The sequence below is a fragment of the Schistocerca americana genome, chromosome 5 (genome assembly GCF_021461395.2).
Source record: "Schistocerca americana isolate TAMUIC-IGC-003095 chromosome 5, iqSchAmer2.1, whole genome shotgun sequence".
In the NCBI taxonomy this organism is placed as follows: Eukaryota; Metazoa; Arthropoda; class Insecta; order Orthoptera; family Acrididae; genus Schistocerca; species Schistocerca americana.
Genome location: NC_060123.1, coordinates 538057570 through 538080566, shown reverse-complemented (window position 1 = coordinate 538080566; position 22997 = coordinate 538057570).

Below are 22997 nucleotides of genomic sequence, written 5' to 3'. Positions count from 1 at the left end.
AGACTGAACTCGCTTTCGACAGGACGACGGTTCAATTCTGCGTCCGACCATCTCGATTTATGTATTTTTGTGATTTCCCTAAATCGCTGCAGGCAAATGCGGCAACGCACACTTTGAAACGCCATAGTCGGTTTCCGTCCTCATCTTTGAAGCAATCCGAGTTTGTGCTCCTTCTCAGATGACCTCGATGTCGACGACGGGATGTCAAACATTTCTCCTTTCCAAAAAAAAAAAAAAAAAAAAAAAAAAAAAAAAAAAAAAAAAAAAAAAAAAAATACTCGTACAATGAGATTGGTAAGCGAGGCCCGTAAAGCAGTTGATTATCCATTTGTGCAGCTAAATGACAGACATTAGCTGAAATAAAAATAAAATGTTCAGTGTTTGGAAGTCTTATTGATGGCAGACCTATTTTTATGGAGTACAGCATAGTGCCAAAAGGATGCGCCCTCGCGAGCGATAATCAGTTCAAACAAGTTATAAACAAAAGCTTTTGCAATGTGGTCCTTCAGAAGAAGGCTGGAAATCATATAGTTAGATGGAGTAACTAATGAGTAGGTACTGAAACGAATAGGTGAAGAAAGCAATTTAATGCACTATCTGAAGCAGCAAGGGACGGTCAGTTTGGTGCTGCCTTGATACAGGTCGCACATTTAAATAAAGGTAGGCTTCGATTATTGTGGAGAGATGAAAAGACTATCAAAGAACACGTTGATGTGGAGAGTTTTCTGCCTGCCAAACAAAGTGAAGCACCCAAAATTGGATGAAGAAAGGAGATGGAACTCCACAAGATGGGACAGTATATGACGCTCTTTCAGTGATTACAAAATCGAGTCATTTACGAATGGCAGTATGAGTCCACTTATCGGTATGACGAAGCACACGCTGTAACCTGGATGTATGTATTGGCTCAGCTGGGAAGTGTGTCAGAAAGTCGTTGTAATCTATCTGGAGACACGCTAACTCGCAACTAGTCCTCGATGTCCTGGATACTGTCACTGGGACGGAAATGACGGCTTAGCTGTTGCCACACATGTCCTCTGGGCGGACATACGGGAACCTCCCTGGTCACGAGATTTCCTCGTCATCCCTTAGACAGTTGACGGAGACATGTGCCATGTGTGGATGAGCATTGTCCTGAGAAATGGCACAGCTATATTGTCGCATGAGAAGTAACAATTGGATGCAGTATGTCAGTGACATACCATTGTACTGGGAGAGTTGAATCGATCACTACTAGACGTGACCTGAAGCCATGCCCATAGCGTCCCTCCAAAACTTCGGAGGAATGTGACTTCTAATTAGATCGCTGCCATTCTCGCCGGCGATCGTCATCCCAGATACTGAAACACCGCAATTCTTTACTGCACATAGCGCGACAACAATTGTTAACAGTAGCTGATTCCTGCTCACTGCACAATGTCAGTCAGCCGTTTATGGAGCGGTGTCTACGGCAGCCTAGACAGGGGTTGGTAATTCTTTAGTACAGGTGGTGCTCCTATCTGACAAGTGATGTGGGATCATATAGAATGTGGCAGGAAGTCAGTTACTTGCTTGCAAATGGCAGGCGCCGATGTGAAAGAAATGTGATGTAGTTGGTGTACTGTACAGCGATCCTCCCTCGGGGTTGTCAGACTTGTTGACCGAAAACTTGACGACGAGTCTGACTGCCACCACGTTCCTATGTAGTCTAACATTGTTTACTGTCACATACGAATGCCCACAAATCTGCATGTTACACTATTAGACCAGCCGAGGAAATGGAGACCTACAGTGGCTCCCCTTTTATACAGTGCATATCCTGATAATGAGGTATTACATCAATACGTACATCTCCCATGATCTCCACAGTGATCACTCAACCTCTGATGATGTTCGCACTTCTTATATATTCATAAAAGCCTGATAATGATACTGACCATCGCTAACACTAATGCAATCTGTTGGCCATTGTAGCTGTAACAAAGAAATGCAACTCTAATCATCTACATACTGACGGTGTGTACATGTATAAAGCTACATTGGCATACAACCAAACCTTCTGAATGCTTCACCTTTTATGTCAGAAAATGTATTTAGATTTAGCTGATACGAAATATGCCTAGGGAGTGTGTTTTATACAGAGTCCCTGGAAAATGGCGACAGTCCGCAAACGGTAGCTTCCTTAGCCGCAGTCGGCAAGCATAATAAGGCTCCTTAGGCTGCTGCAGTGGCGGTAGACCTTTGTGTCTGCTGCGACATGTCTCACGCTAGTAACGTTTATCTGTGAACTCCACCGCCGCCGCATCTACAGTACGATTTGATCTGGCTATTGGGCTTCACCCGAAGATGAATGGCAGTGGTAGAGCACACTATCACCGGGTGGAAGTTGCGTGTGACTACTGGCTTGTGTATAAATAAGAGGCGTAAAGTACTACTGAAATTAGGACTGAGCAAGTAATAACTGGATTTCGTGTACGACTCCATCTTTCTACCAACCTTCGCACAACTCCAATTACAGCAAAGTAAACAGATTACATTAATTTACTTACACAAAGCGGTGTCTGCACCCAGTCTGTTACCTTTGGTTACTCTTTACAAAACAAAGAATACCATCTGATAAAATTCCCACGAACTTCCAGCTACGTGATGTAGTTTAAAATCCACAAGCTTTCGGCCGATTGTTCCTCGGTCATTGTCATGTGGTCACTGTAAAGGTTGCTGCTACCATCCTCACGTAGCCGTGCTGCCTCTGAGACATTCCTTGGGCTCGTTCCAGCGCGACGAACGCGCAACGAAAACATTAGCTTATATGGCGCTGGATCGAGGACAGCTGACGTCGCACGAGGGAATGCAGCTACACGGGGACGGTAGCAGCTCCCGTGGTCCAAGTGAACTAGGTCCCGGATTCGAACCTTGCTGCTGTTAAAATTCCAAATAAAAAGATCAGCACTGGCGGCGAAATGCCTAACACTTCCGGCATAAGATTTCAATGTCAATTCTGTCAATGGCCTTATCAAAGAGGACAGAGCAGCGGACACGTATTCTGGACAACCTTGTTCTTGGCTTATGGAAATGCCCCTAAAAGGAGGAAATATTAGAAATGGTGTTCAAGGAAACAGAAACCACTGCATTGAAGACACATAATGGCCAGTAATTGAGAAAGTGTCATGCTTATTTCGGACTAGCCCCATTCTGATTTCAGGGAGGAGAGGTGATCATGAGAAAAAGATGAAAAAATCAAGGAAATGATAAAGTTCTACGTGTTCAGCATTATATGCGAGAGGTTTGAACGTGGTAGGAAGATACAAAATATGGAAATGGAAATGTTAATGATCAATCTAGATTAAGTGCGTGCCCATGAAGTGAAATGGAAAGAAGACAGGGGTTTCTGGTCGAACGAGTATAGAATAACATTGACGACAGCAGAAAATGGTATAACGGAAGTAGGATTCATTACGAATACGAAGGTAGCGTAGAGAGTGAGTTACTCTTGACAGTTTAGTGATAGCGTTGTTCTCATCAGAACCGCAGAAAACAAACACCGCCAACAATAGCACAATAGCTCATGTATACACGCAGACGCCAAAAGCAGACGATGAAGAGATAGAGAAAGTGTATGAGGCTACTGGACGGTAATTCAGTATGTAAAGGGAGATGAAAATCTAATAGTCATGGGAGCTTGGATTTGATTGTAGGGTAAGGGGTAGAAGAAAGGATTATGGGAGACCAAGGGCTTGTTAGTAGGAATTAGTTCAAGAATTACATAAGGAGGAGGTATACTTGGGAAAGGACGGGAGATACACGAAGACTCTAGTTAGATTATATCGTGAAATGACGAAGAGTAGGCTGAATTTTAAGAGACTAGTCAGCAAGAATCAATGCAAAAAGAAGGGATATTCGGAGATTCTAAGGAGAGATCGGTTAGAATTTCTCTTAAAATATACATACCGCGATAATGAATAGCTGCCGACCGAAGTGTCCGTGTGGTTCTAGGCGCTGCAGTTTGGAACCGCGAAACCGCTACGGTCGCAGGTTCGAATCCTGCCTCAGGCATGGATATGTGTGATGTCCTTAGGTTAGTTAGGTTTAAATAGTTCTAAGTTCTAGGGGACTAATGACTTCAGACGTTGAGTCCCATAGTGCTCAGAGCCATTTGAACCATTTTGATAATGAATAGCTCGATAGGCAATTATTCTGAAGAGGAATGAACGTCTCTAAGAAAGAACGTCACAGAAGTTGGAAAGAGAAACATAGGTACAAGGAAAGTAACTGTGAAGAAACCGTGGGTAACAGAAGAATTACTGGAGTTAAGCGATGAAGGAAGGAAGAACAAGAAATTCAGAAATACACAAATACAGGTCGATTAAGACTGTAGTAAATAGGAAGCGCAGGAAGCCAAATCGAGATGGCCACATGAAAAATGCGAAGGAACTGAGAAACGAATAATGGTCGGAAGGACTTACTGAGCATGTTGAAAAGACAAAACAACCTTTGATGAAATTAAAAGCAGGGGCGGTAAATTAAGAGTGCATTGGGAACTCCTTTGTTAAACACATATGTGACAATAGATAGGTGGAACGAATACACTGAAGTCCTGTATGAGGGGCAAGACTTGTCTCATGACGTGACAGAGGGAAGTACAGGAGTCTTCTGGGAAGCGATAGCTGATACAATATTAGAATGTAAGAGGACAGGACGACTTAGCATAAAATGAGGCAGGAGGTATGGATCACATCCTCTCAAAACTTCTAAAATCATTGGGAGAAGTGGCAAAACTGTCAACAAAACGACTATTCACGTAGGTGTGTCGAATGTATGAGTCTGGCGTTATACCCTCAGACTTTCGGATAAATGTCATCCACACAGTTCTGGAGAAGGGCAGATGAATGCGAGCATTGTGGCTCAATCAGCGTAACAGCTCATGCATCCCAGTTGCTGACAAGTATAATATACTGTTGAATGGAAAAGAAAACTGAGGATGTGTTAGATGATAATTAGGTTGGTTTCCGGGAAGGTATATTCACCAGGGAGATGTTGGGTTTGATAATGGATGCAAACCGTAACTGAAGGTACAGCCATAGGAATTGTCAAACTGGAAAAAGCGTTCGACAACGTAAAATGACGCAAGATGTTCGAAATCCTCATAAAAATAATGGTAAGCTATAGGGAATGGCGAGTATTATACAACATTGGTATTATTAGGAAAAGGGGAAAAGAATTACAGTACCTGTCGAACGGAATGAGCTGTATAATGACTACCGAAAGGGACTGAGAGTAAACCGAAGAAAACAAAAGTAATGGGAAGTAGCAGAAATGATATAAGCGAGGACCGTCCTAACAGAACTGGGGTCACAATGTAGAGGAAGTTACGGAAATCTGACACGTAGACAGAAAAATAACTGAAATGGTCGTATGATTTCGGTTCGTACGTCTGAGATGCGTACATGTGACCGTATAGACTTATGGCGTCAGCGCCTTTTATGCAGAGGAAAACTGTTCTGCGGTCAGAGATGCCAGGCATGAATAGTACATTACCGGCCATTAAAATTTCTACACCACGAAGATGACGTGCTACAGACGCGAAATTTAACCGACAGGAAACAGATGCTGTGATATGCAAATGAGTAGTTTTTCATAGCATTCACACAAGGTTGGCGCCGGTGGGGACACCTAAAACGTGCTGACATGAGGAAAGTTTCCAACCGATTTCTCATACAAAAACAGCAGTTGACCGGCGTTGCCTGGTGAAACGTTGATGTGATGCCTCGTGTAAGGTGGAGAAATGCGTACCATCACGTTTCCGACTTTGATAAAGGTCGGATTGTAGCCTATCGCGATTGCGGTTAATCGTATCGCAACATTGCTGCTCGCATTGGTCGACATCCAATGATATGGAATCGCTGGGTTCGGGAAGGTAATACGGAACGCCGTGTTGGATCCCAACGGCCTCGTATCACTAGCAGTCGAGATGACAGGCATCTTATCCGCATGGCTGTAACGGATCGTGCAGCCACGTCTCGATCCCCGAGTCAACAGAGGCGGACGTTTGCAAGACAACAACCATCTGCACGAACAGTTCGACGACGTTTGCAGCAGCATGGACTATCAGCTCGGAGACCATGACTGCGGTTACCCTTGACGCTGCATCACAGACAGGAGCGCATGCGATGGTGTACTCAACGACGAACCTGGGTGCTTGAATCGCAAAATGTCATTTTTTCGGGTGAATCCAGGTTCTGTTTATAGCATGATGATGCTCGCATCCGTGTTTGTCGACATCGCCGTGAACGCACATTGGAAGCGTGTATTCGTCATCGTCATACTGGCTTATCACCCGGAGTGATGGTATGGGGTGCCATTGGGTACACGTCTCGGTCACCTCTTGTTCGTATTGACAGGACTTTGAACAGTGGACGTTACATTTAAGAGGTTTTACGACCCGTGGCTCTACCTTCATTCGATCCCTGCGAAACCCTACATTTCAGCAGGATAATGCACGACTGCATATTGCAGATCCTGTACGGGCCTTTCTGGATGCAGCAAATGTCTGACTGCTGCCTTGGCCAGCACATTCTCCAGATCTCTCACCAACTGAAAACGTCTGGTCAATGGTGGCCGAGCAACTGGCTCGTCACAATACGCCAGTCACTACTCTTGATGAACTGTGGTATCGTGTTGAAGCTGCATGGGCAGCTGTAACTGTAGACGCCATCCAAGCTCTGTTTGACTCAATGCCCAGGCGTATCAAGGCCGCTAACGTAAGGACATCACACAAATCCATACTCGAGGCAGGATTCGAACCTGCGACCGTGGCGGTCGCGCAGTTCCAGACTGAAGCGCCTAGAACCGCATGGTCACACCGGCCGGCAAATGTAATCACCTGTCAGTTCTATTATAATATATTTGTCCAATGAATACGTGTTTATCATTTGCATTTCTTCTTGGTGTAGCAATTTTAATGGCCAGTGGTGTAGTTTTAAGCACGCGCCGGGCGAGACTATTTGACTGCTGGGCTGGACGACAGAGGGCGGAGTAAGCCATGAAGCGAGAGCCGGGCGCATGCTAGCTGTGCACTGCAAGCGTTGGAAGTGCTACGGCGTCGTTCTAGTAACGGGTCAGAGGCCCGGAGGTCGTTGTGTAGTCGGTGGATGGCAGAGAGCGCATCACAACCTAACTAGTACCTGGGGCTCCTAATGATTCTCGCGAGTGTCGGCATTTAGTTTGGAATTTGAACTGAATCATCCGCCTTGGCTGGAACAGTAATTCGTCCGTCTGGGTTCGACTCTCGTCGCCTGCAGGTTCATTCTGTAAATTGAACTGTTTTCGGTTACTAAGTCTCTCGAGCATTTTTCCTATTTCCTCTGGGACGCATCACATTGGTTGTTGCTCCGGAGAGAGACTTGGGCTTGTCATTGACTGTGGTGTTACGAAATTTTACCTTGGCAGTGTTCCGCAAATATCCATGTATACGTGGCTAATCGGATGCCTTTCTGGCGTAGACTTTCCCGGTTGTGTAAATCAAGTTGAAATATGTGCATGATATTCTAGAAAAGTGATGTCAGCTTCAAGGCACTTCGTAATTGTGAACAGATGTTCTCAGGCTCGACTGGCCGAAATTTTCTTGTAAGGGAGTTAATTAATCTCTGTGATTACAAAGATGTCATTCAATACCATCAATGTTGAAGTGTATAGTTCAAAATTATTTCATGTTCATGAGGCAGCGTGTTTGTAAAGTTGATTAAGACTGATGGTGATAATTTTCTGTTTACAGAGTTTGTCCTTATCCTGGGATTGTAAAGTGAGGGCCGGCCGAAGTGGCCGTGCGGTTAAAGGCGCTGCAGTCTGGAACCGCAAGACCGCTACGGTCGCAGGTTCGAATCCTGCCTCGGGCATGGATGTTTGTGATGTCCTTAGGTTAGTTAGGTTTAACTAGTTCTAAGTTCTAGGGGACTAATGACCTCAGCAGTTGAGTCCCATAGTGCTCAGAGCCATTTGAACCATTTTTGTAAAGTGAGGCATGTAGTACCCTATCTGACGCTGATGAGCGTTGATTTGTGTGCTGCCGCATTAGCGCATGTTATGCTTCAGTGAATTAAACTTAATTTCTTCAGTAGCTACTGTAACGTTTGTTTTCTCACAACCGGATTGGTTGAACTGGCGTTAAGTCATTCACATGTCAATATCCCCGCAGCCAATTATGGTGCATTAACGTGAAAGACTTCCTCAACTTAAGCTTATTTGGTGCAGAAAGAGTGCCTTGGATTATTTTAAATTTTTGGGGATATTGGTTTTATTGCTTTCAGAGAAAGGAAACTTGGGAACACTAGAATTTCAGTGATTTTTCTAAATACCTTGGATCACTGTAATATTTTTAAGGTTATTGGTTGTAAGATTAAAGGGAAAGTGTATTAAGCATTTCAGTAATTAATTTTAAAAATTATGATAGAGCTTAGATTTAACAGATCTGCATGGTGTTAATGTTGCAAGGATTATTAGTTTTAATGTTTTAGAAAGCGGAAGTATAAATTTTCTGTGTGTCTGTGTATGTCCGGGTACACTAAGCAAACCAAAACAAGTTCAGCTACTGTGCTCAGCAGGTTACCACACCAGAACCGTTGTATTCTAGCTTGACCAGCTCTAAAGTTACCTTTAGAGTCCTTAAGAGATGGTTTCCATCACCCACGATGGATGGGGCAAGTAAGACATAAAAAGAAGTCTATCACTGGCAAAAAGAGCATTCTTTATCAGGAGAAGTCACCTATTATCAAACAGAGACCTCAATCAGAGGAAGAAATTTCCGAGAATGTGGTTTTGGGGGACAGAATTATATGGTAGTGAAACGTAGACTGTGGGGAAATCGGAACAGAAGAGAATAGAAGCATTTGAGAAGTGGTATTACAGATGAATATTGAAAATCTGGCGTACTGATAAGGTAAGGAATGGGGACCTTCTCCACACAATTGACAAGCAAAGTAACATATAGGGAACACTGAAAAAAAGAAGGCACTGGATGATAGGACTTCCATTAAGACATCAGGGAAGTTCTTCCATGTTACTAGAGGGGGCTGTAGAGGGTAAAATCCGTAAAACAATACACAGATTGTAATACATCCAGCAAGTAACTGTAAATGATGCTTTGAGATTAAAAGTTTGGAGCAGTAGGGCAATTCGTGGTGGGCTGCATCAAATCAGTCAGAATACTGATGATTTAAAAGATATAAAAGAAAATAAATAAAGCTGCAATCAAAAGACAGCCACCACTTGACAACAGCCGAGAGCGCGCAGTCGAAAACTTGTGGATTATAAACCGGTTGACGCGGAACTCAATAGAATTTTATCACTGCGTATCGCCACGAATAAATGCAGTCGTGTAGTGAATACATGCCGTCGCAAATTTGATATATTGCGTTTTTGGAGAAAATCCTTAATGAATGGTTGTGGAACACTATCCGTGTAGATTCCATATATTTCTAGTGCTACGACTGGAGATAAAATATCATTGAAACATTTCTAATAATATGAGTTCCCCCTGCACCCGAAAATTAAATTCATAAAGAACTTTGCGAAAAAATGCCGTTTAATCTTCTCAAATTTATCGCTAACAAAGAAAGGCGAAGCATATTTATGAAATCTACACCTATAAATTTTCTCATCAACGAACGGTCACGATTTACTCGAGAAGTGGGCGTATTTCAGTGCAGTGGTGTATATGTTATTTAGCATTAATTTGGAACAGAGCTTAACAGTTAAAGAAATTTAAGTCCCTTGTTGCATTCCTCAGACATGCTTTATAGTCCTCCACGGTAGACGGAGAAAAGGGGATCGGAGGTAGAGCCCTGGTAACGCGCTTTGGTGAATGCGATTATTTGAGCCGTTAATAGTCACGGCTCAATTCCCTTGCTGGGTACGTGTACTGGATATCTTGAATTGCTCTCAGCGAGTCAGAGATGACGAAGACTTTCGTAGTTCGAACACGTCACTTCTGCTCCTGTGATCTCAGGATCACCCGGGATTTCACGCTGTTGACGGTTGCTTATAAATATTTCACGTAACTACGTTTTTCCTTTAATTTCTTGCCAATACTATAATCGACTTCTTCCCGTGTTCTATTTCTTCAGTTGAAGGTGAAAGATCAGTAAGTTTATCTGTATCAGCTGTCGATCCTCTGCAGGCCTTCCCGTATTTCTCCACAGTTGTCTGGCGTAGCAACCTTCCTATAGGTAAATGATTGCTCCACGCACAGTCTCCCGTGTCTACAACATTATCCACTAGATCATCAATATCCATTGTAGACTGTAACCATCCATCAGGCCTACTCGCAAGTCTCCTGGGAAACATTTGCACCTGTCGACTTTGTTGTATTAAGAACAACGTGGTCGGGTCCATCTGCCAACGATTCCTGAATGCATCTCAAAATCTGTTCCGACAGTCTCTAGGGTCGTAATTTGTTCTCCACATGACAATTTGTAACGGCACTTGATGTACCCCTAGAATCAAGGAACACGGCATCGTAACGCTGGTATCTTAGAATTCCTGATTAAATACTGCTATTTCCGTGGAGAAAGTACACACCAGTTCGTATATGTATGCGTATATCATTTACAAGGGCCAGGAGTTATCTGATAAGCTTCAACACATCAACTGACAAAATAAATTATTAAATTTGCTTCCCTACTCGTATTTTGTTACCTTATTACAACACAGTGGGCGAATAATCTTCTTTATACTGAATTTAGCGATAGTCTTACTGGCAAGGAAAGGAGTACACGTTCAGACGAGGCAAATTAGTCAGAATGCACCTGAATACGAATACGAGAATTAAATAACAGAAAAGAGATAATAAGTCTGATACATAAGTAGAAGGTAACGTATGTTTCATTGGGAAAGACGAGAGTGAAGTAACTGGACGTCCAGAAAGAAGTTACTTTGTAACGAGGTGCATGTATAAAGAATAAGAATCCTATACCATCAAAACATGGAAGAAAACGAGTGTTGTACTCGTATATCGTCTACCGGCTATAAGTGTATGTTACACACAATGTAACGCATAATAATGCGTTACCTGTACATCGCAGCATCTTCTATGCCATTTCGAAACATTTAATTTAATTCCGAGAAAATTTCCAGCGAGCTGGTGGAGTAGGTCAATATCCTAACTATGACGATCGGCAACTTCAAAGTCAAACACTTTGTTACCGAGAATAGCGTTACTAGTCTGATTGAAAAAGTTTTGGTCATGAGATTCAGTCACGAGACACTGAGGAGAATCTAGGAATCACTTAGCCGCTCTTCAGAGTAATCACCTCTGCAGTCCTGAGAAAACACTGCCGCTGCTGTTATCAGGCTCTAAATTTAGTCCAAAGCAATTCGAAGAAGTACGACCCTATGGTACCGAATTCATAACTCAACTATCGCTAACTAGATACCTGAGTAACAGTAATTAGTTCTCGTCGTATAACACAAATTATATATCCTTCCGAGAAACATGTTTCTGGTTGCCTTTGGGATAGGTTTCATGAGATACACTAGATTATTTGTTAAGCATATTCTCTTGAAAGGTAGTAAATTCTATGAAAATATGCATTGAAGAATAGAGAGTATAGGGTTGATTTTGTAGGGTAACTGCCGAAGAGGGGAGATCATCTATCGTATTCAACGTAACGGTACGTGGGAGACAACCACGAAGACGTTTAACAATAAAACTTAGATAGAAAACTGTGAAGCTGAACAAGAGTTCAGCTACAAAAAATCGAAAGAGCAATGTCTGGAAAACGAGTAACGGTTGGAAAGAAACTGCAGTACAGAGTACGTCCTGTTCTTTCGTTGCAGCTGTTCACCCACGCGTATCACGTTTACTTATTTTAGATTTGTCCACTCTGTCTCCACGTCATATTTACTCTAATAAGTTACTTTTGTCTTATTTCTCATGTTGTCCAACAAAATAGATAGAGGCCGTTCAATATCAACGGTACTGAGGATTTTAAACCGCAGTCATTTTGGAATTTCTTATCGTAAAGCTTTCGTCTTGTGTTGACACTTGGTTACTTGTCGTCTTCTTCTTAGACAAATTCAGAATTCTCCCAGACTGCCTGCTCTGTGAGACTCTGTTTCTTTTGCTCCGGCCTGCTCATTCATTATGGCAGAAAATATGACGTTCACCAACTAAGATGACTTACAGTGAAAAGAAAATGTACGTTCTGGCCCAGCGAGATCGTTTCCTTGCTTTACCTTGTAACCTGTGCAAGCTTGTTAATTTCTTCCGTCTGTCACTAACGTACTTACATTGGTTACGCGCTAGTTACAGTGTGTGCGTTGATGCTATGTGCTTCTCACCGTTCATGTGTTCATTATGTGTCGCATCTTTTGCCATGTGAGGATACTTCCAGCATTATTGTTTCTATGGTCCTGGTGTTACGGTGTAGGGAGACGTAATGTAGCATTGGTTTACTCCGACAACATGTTACTCTGTACACCCTCCCCATGTGCGTCTTTTCAAGAGCGCATTCGGCCCTGACTTTATTTTTATGTATTAAAATGCACGACCGTATCTTATGGCGCAGGTGGAGGGGCTGTTTGAACGAGGGGATATCCGGTGAACGGAATGACCTGCCCGTTTCTCCGACTTCCATACGGAATACGTTGCGGTGTCTTATTGCAGCACATCAACGTGCAGCGACGACTATCCAGCAGTTGTCCACCGCGTTGATGGGCGAATGAAGCCCCTTACCACCAGAACTCCTTACCAATCTCGCATACAGCTTGTGAGCACGTAGCAGAGCATGTACTGCCTACTGTGGCGATCGCACACATTTTGTAATGTGCAGGGGACCATCATGAATAGCTGTGATTACAGTCTAACTGCTGTCTGTGTATAAGAGCGTCATCTCTTTTCATCTCATTACGTATTTCCTTCAGTTACCTTCTGTACTATAATGTATCAGTCCTGTCGATGCGTGGTCCAAGTTTCATCGAGCCATACTACTTGGCAGTGGCACTTCTTGCGAAATTTACTATCGTCATTTTATTCTCGCACGCCAGTCTACCTCCAGGAAATGTTTCAGTGCGTTTATCCTTTACTGCTTATTCTGTGTAGTCTAATGATCGTACTTGCATAATGTGATTTACAGAGAGTCAGTTTTCAGCTCTCCTACGCGAGCCAGGCCCTCACTGAAACTATGCTCTTAGGAGCAATATTCTGGAACACTGAACAGTGCGTATATGGTTTGCAGACAGTTTCCCTTACTCACCCACTCAGTCAAGGGTGATACACAAGTGTCTCAGCCATCCCCAATGAACTCGTCGTCGATGGGACGTTAAGCCCTAATCTTCCATCTTCTCATATATCCAACACAAATAATTTAAAGAACGAAATTAAACAGACACGAATTACGGGCAGATGGCACACATGTGTTTCCCGCACACCTTAGATTAAGGATGCGAGTAGCATTATTGTCGGCATCTACCATTTATGATGCACTGTTGGACGTACAACCGTCCAGAAGTGTGCAACAACACGATACGATCTTCAGCTTTTCGCATCCAAGTTTGTTCTACTTGCTTCTTTACGTCGTCAACGCCATTTAAGTCTTTCCTTATAAATAGGAATCCAATACCAAATCTCCTCCTTCTATGACCCACCGTCTCTCAATAAGACCAGCTCACCTTCCCGTTTCCTAACAGTCTCTTTGAGGCCGTGAAGCCCTGTATTTGCTTTTCCCCATTTATATTAGTTTAAATATTCATCCTCTAGCTCTCTCCGCTCGACCTAAGCGTATAAATTCATGAAATTTTTTATACATTCAGCACCTGCGGCGACGCTGCGTGTCTGATTTACAAAGCTCAACTCACTTAGTGGTGAATTTCTTCTTACACACGCACGCCTCTTTCAAGATACTGGTAAGCATTTCTTAATCGGAAAAAGCTACAGAGAAAACAGTTGTACCCACTACATTATTCCAGTCACACTAAAATAGTTTTGGGAGTGCATTTAAAAATTTAAATGATAGTATTTGTGCACTAATATTTCACTCTATTACTATAATCTTGCACACACCAGTCACTACCAAGTCTTACTCTAAACTGTTCATCGTTTGAAAAGCTTACACGCACACCTCATTCATAACTATAGCCAATTTATTCACCGACTGCTTACTAACTGATTATATCTTTTAGAATTGCTCTGTTAGACGTCGCTAGCATTAGTCACACGTAATAAAATGTTCAAGTTCGCCTGTGAGCAACACGCCACGCGGTAATTAAAAAATGGTTCAAATGGCTCTTTGCACAATGGGACTCAACTTCTGAGGTCATTAGTCCCCTAGAACTTAGAACTAGTTAAACCTAACTAACCTAAGGACATCACAAGCATCCATGCCCGAGGCAGGATTCGAACCTGCGACCGTAGCGGTCTTGCGGTTCCAGACTGCAGCGCCTTTAACCGCACGGCCACTTCGGCCGGCACACGCACGCGGTAATTAACGATTTCAATGTCACTACAAGTTCTGAGCTTCACCCCTGCATTAACTCGAACTCTCTTCCACACTTTACTGCACTTCTCAAACATACTGGTACCGATATCTCACAATATTAATAATTTTCAGCGGAGCACGGATCAATACGTCTGATCACCATAGGATCGAATCCGCGACTCTGCTTCTCTCGCTACACAAAAACGAAGCTCCTTGTTGCCGAAATGTCTGAATGTGCTAATTTCTTATTGACAGAGAGACATCATAGCCATTCGAAAAGCAGCACCAAGCCCGCTCATTCTGCGCGTATATACAGAACCAATCAAAATTTGTCACTGAATCAGAACAGTAAATTACCATAAATAAATTTTGAAAATCTGCAAACATAAAATGAATTCCCTATTAAGAAAACTATTTTTCCGAATTCACAATCTCATTTCCGCAGTACCATAAACTGTCGAATTAATTTGTAATAATTTTCCCGGTACGAATAACTAATACACACTTCATTCTCGAGCACTCTTCACGTCACCCGTTACTACAATGTATAGTACGAAACTATAGATAAAGAAATATTTCTCATTTACCCATTCGTTTAATCACATTATGAAACACATAATAGTAGTAGTTAATAAACAATTAGAAAAGTAAACAAACAAAATCGGAAAAAAGTTAACAGTGTTTTGACTGCATTTCCAACAGTGCAGTCACCTAATGGCCTCTTTACTATGGCGTAGAGACTACATACACTCGAGCCATCTGACGCCATCTGACACCACCCGTCTGGCACGTGACTCACACTGCACACCTGTTCACAGATCTCCCATCTTAATAAGGACGATGTAGTGACACCTCCCACCAAACTTGAATACTTTCTCGCTGGCATTACGATTTTACGTAATTTTGATCATACTGCATTTATCAATCGTAGTTTATAAATCCAGGTGTATATTAATATTATTATCCACAAGCGCGTCCTCGGAACTTGGTAAATAACTCCAAAGAAAGTAATGTTAATGATATCGATTTTAAGAAAATAAGGTAGAAATTACAAATAGTATTCGTTTCCTTTAGTCTATAGACACCATTTTGTTATTTACGGATTCTTCCTATACTTCTTGCTAGTTTGAATAGCAAGCAAACTGTTTTTGTTCTACTAATTTTTGTTTATTTTTAAATATCCTAGTTTTCACTTTGTTGGGAATCAACTGACTAGCGCGAGCAAGAGACACTAGATTTTAGATACCTAAACACTATCAGCAGAGATACATTCCTCTTGCATAGTATGTTTGGCATCAGACTTGTTTTTTAAAGTTGTAAACTAGAGTTTATGACGTGGACAATATTAAACACAGTAAACTATTAAGATAAACAATATTATACGACGTATGTTGTTATAATGCTACAGTCTGTAAGGTCGTGACATTGACTAAGAAACTGTCAAACTGAGCACTATTCAATTGTATCGAGCGCCAAGCACATTTTCTTAACATTGTGAATTGCACTTTATGCAATCAGTGTTAAACACATTGAATAATTGAAATACAGTATTATAGTATTGTGGTTGTATGGTTATGGCGGTATAGTTTATGAGGTCGTCACATTGGTTGAGAAGTGTCTGACTGAGCACTTCTCGCTTATATTATACCACAAACATTTTAAATAGTAAATTACAGTTAACGCAACGGATAATATTAATCACAGTATACGATTAAAACACTCAACCTTGTTTGTGTTGTTGCTGTGGTCTTCAATCCAGAGACTGGTTTGATGCAGCTCTCCATGCTACTCTATCCTGTACAAGCTTAGTTATCTTCAAGTAAGTACTGCAGCCTACATCCTTCTGAATCTGCTTGGCGTATTCTTCTCTTGGTCTTCCACTACGATTTTTACCCTTTACGCTGCCCTCCAATACTAAACTGGTGATTCCTTGATGCCTCTGAATATGTCCTACCAGCCAATCCCTTCTTCTAGTCAATTTGTGCGACAAATTCCTCTTCTCCCCAATTCTGTTCAGTACATTCTCATTAGTTACGCTATCTACATATCTAATCTTCAGCATTCTTCTGTAGCATCACTTTTCAAAATCTTCTATTCTTTTCTTGTCCAAACTATTTATCGTCCATGTTTCACTTCCATACACGGCTACACTCAGAACATATACTTTCAGAAATGACGTCCTGACACCTACATTTGTACCCGATGTTTACACATTTCTCTTCTTCAGAAACGCATTCTTTGCCATTGCTAGTCTACATTTTATACCCTCGCTACTTCGTGCATCAACAGTTACACTCCTGGAAATTGAAATACGAACACCGTGAATTCATTGTCCCAGGAAGGGGAAACTTTATTGACACATTCCTGGGGTCAGATACATCACATGATCACACTGACAGAACCACAGGCACATAGACACAGGCAACAGAGCATGCACAATGTTGGCACTAGTACAGTGTATATCCACCTTTCGCAGCAATGCAGGCTGCTATTCTCCCATGGAGACGATCGTAGAGATGCTGGATGTAGTCCTGTGGAACGACTTGCCATGCCATTTCCACCTGGCGCCTCAGTTGGACCAGCGTTCGTGCTGGACGTGCAGACCGCGTGAGACGACGCTTCATCCAGTCCCAAACGTGCTCAATGGGGGACAGATCCGGAGATCTTGCTGGCCAGGGTAGTTGACTTACACCTTCTAGAGCACGTTGGGTGGCACGGGATACATGCGGACGTGCGTTGTCCTGTTGGAACAGCAAGTTCCCTTGCCGGTCTAGGAATGGTAGAACGATGGGTTCGATGACGGTTTGGATGTACCGTGCACTATTCAGTGTCCCCTCGACGATCACCAGTGGTGTACGGCCAGTGTAGGAGATCGCTCCCCACACCATGATGCCGGGTGTTGGCCCTGTGTGCCTCGGTCGTATGCAGTCTTGATTGTGGCGCTCACCTGCATGGCGCCAAACACGCATACCACCATCATTGGCACCAAGGCAGAAGCGACTCTCATCGCTGAAGACGACACGTCTCCATTCGTCCCTCCATTCACGCCTGTCGCGACACCACTGGAGGCGGGCTGCACGATGTTGGGGCGTGAGCGGAAGACGGCCTAACGGTGTGCGGGACAGTAGCCCAGCTTCATGGAGACGGTTGCGAATGGTCCTCGCCGATACCCCAGGAGCAACAGTGTCCCTAATTTGCTGGGAAGTGGCGGTGCGGTCCCCTACGGCACTGCGTAGAATCCTACGGTCTTGGCGTGCATCCGTGCGTCGCTGCGGTCCGGTCCCAGGTCGACGGGCACGTGCACCTTCCGCCGACCACTGGCGACAACATCGATGTACTGTGGAGACCTCACGCCCCACGTGTTGAGCAATTCGGCGGTACGTCCACCCGGCCTCCCGCATGCCCACTATACGCCCTCGCTCAAAGACCGTCAACTGCACATACGGTTCACGTCCACGCTGTCGCGGCATGCTACCAGTGTTAAAGACTGCGATGGAGCTCCGTATGCCACGGCAAACTGGCTGACACTGACGGCGGCGGTGCAAAAATGCTGCGCAGCTAGCGCCATTCGACGGCCAACACCGCGGTTCCTGGTGTGTCCGCTGTGCCGTGCGTGTGATCATTGCTTGTACAGCCCTCTCGCAGTGTCCGGAGCAAGTATGGTGGGTCTGACACACCGGTGTCAGTGTGTTCTTTTTTCCATTTCCAGGAGTGTATTTTGCTGCCAAAATAGCAAAATTCATCTACTACGTTAAATGTCTCAATTCCTAATCTAATTCCCTCAGCATCACCCGACTTAATTCGACTACATTCCATTATCCTCGTTTTGCAATTGCTGACGTTCATCTCAAATCCTCCTTTCAAGACAGCGTCCACTCCATTCAACTTAAAAGCTTTTTCTAAGCCTACAAATGCTAAAAATGTAGCTTTGCCTTCCTGAATCTATCTTCTAATATAAGTCGTAGGGTCAGTACTGTCTCACGCGTTCCAACATTCCTACGGAATCCCAACTGATCTTCCCCGAGGTCGGCTTCTACCAGTATTTCCATTCATCTACAAAGGATTCGTGTTAGTATTATGCAGCCGTGACTTACTAAACTGTTACTTCGGTAATTTTGACACCTGTCAGCACCTACTTTCTTTGGGATTGGAATTATTATATTCTTCTTGAAGTCTGAGGGTATTTCGTCTGTCTCGTACGTCTTGCTCACCAGATGGTAGAATTTTGCCAGGGCTGGCTCTGCCAGCGCTATCAGGAGTTCTAACGGAATTTTCTCTACTCCCGCGGCCTTGTTTCACCTTAGGTCTTTCAGTGCTCTGTCAAATTCTTCTCCAGCTGCGTTCATGTTCAATCAGCGGAACTGCTACATTGGTCGTACATGGGGGGGGGGGGGGGGGGGGGGGGGAGCTGTAGCAACTAGGCTAATACACACAGCCCACAGCCACCAAATTCATACGGTAGCGCTACATATAGCCAACAACAGAAGAAAACTAATCTTGTTAGTAGCACACAAACATTAAGCTCAAAACCCTGATCTGGGTGTAAGTGATCAGTTAAGGCTGAACACGTCTCCACTTTTCAACTTTACATGATGCAGTCAACCAGCCACATACACACAGGCCGTCTCAATGACACATACTGTTACAAAAAATTAAAACACAATAGAATTCCTTATTCCTTACCTTGCTTACCTCAAAAACATCAATATTATTACAATATAAATCGTAATACCGTAATACTGCGTATTTTAGTCGTGTACCAAGATTAATAATGTCCACTGAGTAAACTGTAATTTACGATGCAGAACGCGTTTGTTGCAAAACATATGTGACAAGTGCTCAGTTGTAATGGTTTTCAAACAATGTCACATCCTCAAAAACTCTAGCATCATAACCATATAAATTTAACACAGCAGTATTTCTTATTTTTATTATCTATTGTGTTTAATATTGCCCATTGCGTAAAGTGTAATTCCAAATGTAAAGAAACGTGTCTGATGCACAGCTTAAATGGAGAGTGCTCAGTTTGATTGTTTCTCAACCTACCTCACGAACTCACAAACTGTTGCGCTATAACCATGTAATTTGTAATATTGTAAAATTGAGTAGTCTGAATATTAGTATTGCCTATAGCGTAAATTGTAATTTACGACGGTAAGAAAACAAGTCTGGAGCACAACATTCTGTGCAAAGTGATTATGTCTCTGCTTATAATGTTTGGTTACCTAAGATCTACCGTCCCTTGCGGACACTAGTCAGTCTTTTCTTGAAGGTGCCCCAATACGCTGACAAACAGAAATAAGCAAAACTCAGTACAACAAGTTTACTTTTTATTGAAGATAAATATTCTGTATTTATTTATTTACCGTTTTTAAAAAATGGTTCAAATGGCTCTGAGCACTATGGGACTCAACTGCTGAGGTCATTAGTCCCCTAGAACTTAGAACTAGTTAAACCTAACTAACCTAAGGACATCACAAACATCCATGCCCGAGGCAGGATTCGAACCTGCGGCCGTAGCGGTCTCGCGGTTCCAGACTGCAGCGCCAGAACCGCGCGGCCACTTCGGCCGGCTTACCGTTTTTATTGTCTATTATTTATATATAGGGTGAGTCAGGAGGAAAGGTACAGGTTTTCAGGGGTGGTAGTATAAGTGATTCTGAACAAAAAACTTCGTATGGACATATGCCCTATTGCGAATGGTTTCCGACTTATAACATGTGTAAAAATACTTGCTTAGTTATTTTCTGAGTTATTGAAACATTGTTATTGTTCACAACGTACGACGGTAGTGTAGAGGTAGCTTAGACGACCAGTTCGACACAGGACATTTATGTTCCATCAGGTCGGGAAACTACTTCAAATTGGGCTACAAAGAATATATAAGCTACAGCGCCTGCGCGTAGCACCAGATTTTGAGTATCCTCGCGCTGTCTTTGCGCAAACTGTAGATCCTAGACAAAGATGAGTAGGCCTAGGTCCTGTTTTTGCAGGAAACTGAATGTAGTTTAATTTTGTTCTCCGAAATGTTTTCACTGGAGGGTGTGGGCTACGAGTGATTCAAGAATTCGTACAAAAGTGACATTACATGTGTTCTGTCTCGGAAACCATTCGGTACATTGTATCTAGCATCCCTCAGTGCATGAACCCTTCCTCCCTTACTCACACTGTAGATATATTTGTGTTTGCTTCTCTTACCGACAGTACGTTGGGAATGTACATGACGAGTATTCCAATTTACGGAAACTGCAGTTATGTAAAGAGCCCTACAACTACATGTGAGGAGTGGTATCCGGCGACTTGTCGGCAGGAGAAAAGCAACAAGAAATATGACCGCCAGCTGGGGCGACTGCTGGCGCCAGCACCTGACCATGAATAATGTATCGTGTCTCCACCAGTGGTGGCGCCCGGGGAGGGGGGGGGGGGGGGGTGCGACCGAGGGAGCCTCGCGCGTCAGCTTAATGGGTTGTACATAATTTGCAAACACACGTGTTGCTCGCCGAAACCACAGCGGTGTCGGACCGCGATTCCCGCCGTGGTCGGCAGGCGCGCGTCACTGATTCCCGCCGAGAATGTGGACTGCTGTTGACTCATCCCCTCCCCCCTTTCCACTCCAGACTGCACAGTTATGCTCGGTATAGATTCTGCAAGGTATAAAATGACAGTACCAAAAGTCACATCCCTAGAACATCTTCTATTAGAGTTTGAATGTGTTTTGACCGGATACCGATCCTGACGACACACTCGTCACTGAAACACCCGTTGACGAATGTGGACATGAGCAATATTTCTATATTATCTCCTGTAAAACGCATATTTCCTCCCTTTGCCATCTGCTAGCCATCCTATGTGTGTGGGATGCGTAAAAACAGCAGATATTGATAGGACGTAAGTTACAATACGGAAACTATAAAATAAGGGCTCTATCTGAAAACGACAAATCAATATTTGCCCGACTTCAAAGTACTGTTTTCTTGGTCTGCTTGTATTGCTTGAAGGGGGACACACACCTCAGTAAATTATGTCGCAGGAAGAACGCAATAGTTCACAGTTAAAGTAATGGTTGGTGTTCCATCTGATTCCTCTCCGTTACCTCAACGTTATTTGAGTCACAACTGATGTAAAGGTTGTTGTAACTGTGACCCCATCAGAACGTACCTATGGAAGGTATCTCAAAAGCAGTTAATTTCTACACAGAAGAATAACTATCTTTGAAAGCTGATGGAGATCATAGTTAAGGTACAATGAGAGCTATTGTTTATGGTATTCATTTGAGTCACACAAACTAATGAACTTGCGGTAACTTTAATATCTATAAGAATGATGTGCAACAAAAACCAATACTAAGAACGATAATATTTTTTTTTCATTGTACTGTCGAGGGATTTGTTCGATGTAAGCCTATTCCTCGTGATTCGATCTTTATGATAGTACTGTTCTTGAGTTATTTATGCAGTTTCCCACTTTCTTCATTGTAGTTTTCTCTTTACACTTTAGTATTTTGGTTTAGTGTTGACGTTTTTCGAGAAAACTTTGAATGAATTTAGTTGAGTACCGTGTTGTTATGTTTTGAACTTACGTATCCGAAGACTTTGACAGCACACATACTGAATGATATATGCGTGTCTCAGTGACGGGAGAAAAGGACGCTATACTCTTGATGAATAACCCAAATTGAGGCAAGTAATTTTATCATACCAGCGTAATTTCTATACTTTAGCAGTTGAGACCAATACAGAAACATTTTCGCTGTCTATGCGAAATAAAATTTAAAATTAATAAATAAAAATACGGCAAAAACAACAATAATGGGATACATTCTAGAAATATTTACAGTTTCAATTATTATTCATGTGGTGAGTTATAATTCGTGAGGCTCAGTTAGTACGAATATTCATTGTATATTTCCAACTGCATGTATTCCAGATCTCAAAGGAGAAAATGAAATGCTGAAATAAACATTCTGGAACCGAAGTCATTTATATCGATATGCTTTTCTCTTTATTAAGTATTTAAATTGTGCGTTCTGCAAAGTCCTAAAATTTGAAAAGCGTTACTAGCAGATTCCTCGTGAAACTTGGCTAAAATTATACTGACATGACCTAAAGTAACAGAGTATATTATGGACAGTCAACAAGGTATATTAAAAACAGGGTATATGTGAGCTATAATCACATGCGCTGCATGTGACATTTTAAAGTGTTTGCAATTCTCATTAACAGTTTACATTGCTTTTTTTTTCATCGCAGGCACATTGGAGATTATTTGTGATCAAAATCCCGAATTAAACCGCTATAGAAAGCGCTTGGAAGGTTTCAATGTCAATGTAACATGGGTGACCGGATAAATTGTGTCGTATCAAAGGCCCGCTTCCCAAAACAGTTTTTGTCAAATAAAAGGTAAACAAGCTCCATGCCGGCGTCTGCCAGATTACCGTATTACCCTCTCTTGATTTCAAAGCTTCACTGGGGGATCAGTAATGTTTTATGTAACGTATTCATATTCTGTGTTTGCAGTTTCCATATTCAGAGGCCCTCAAATAATTTTTCC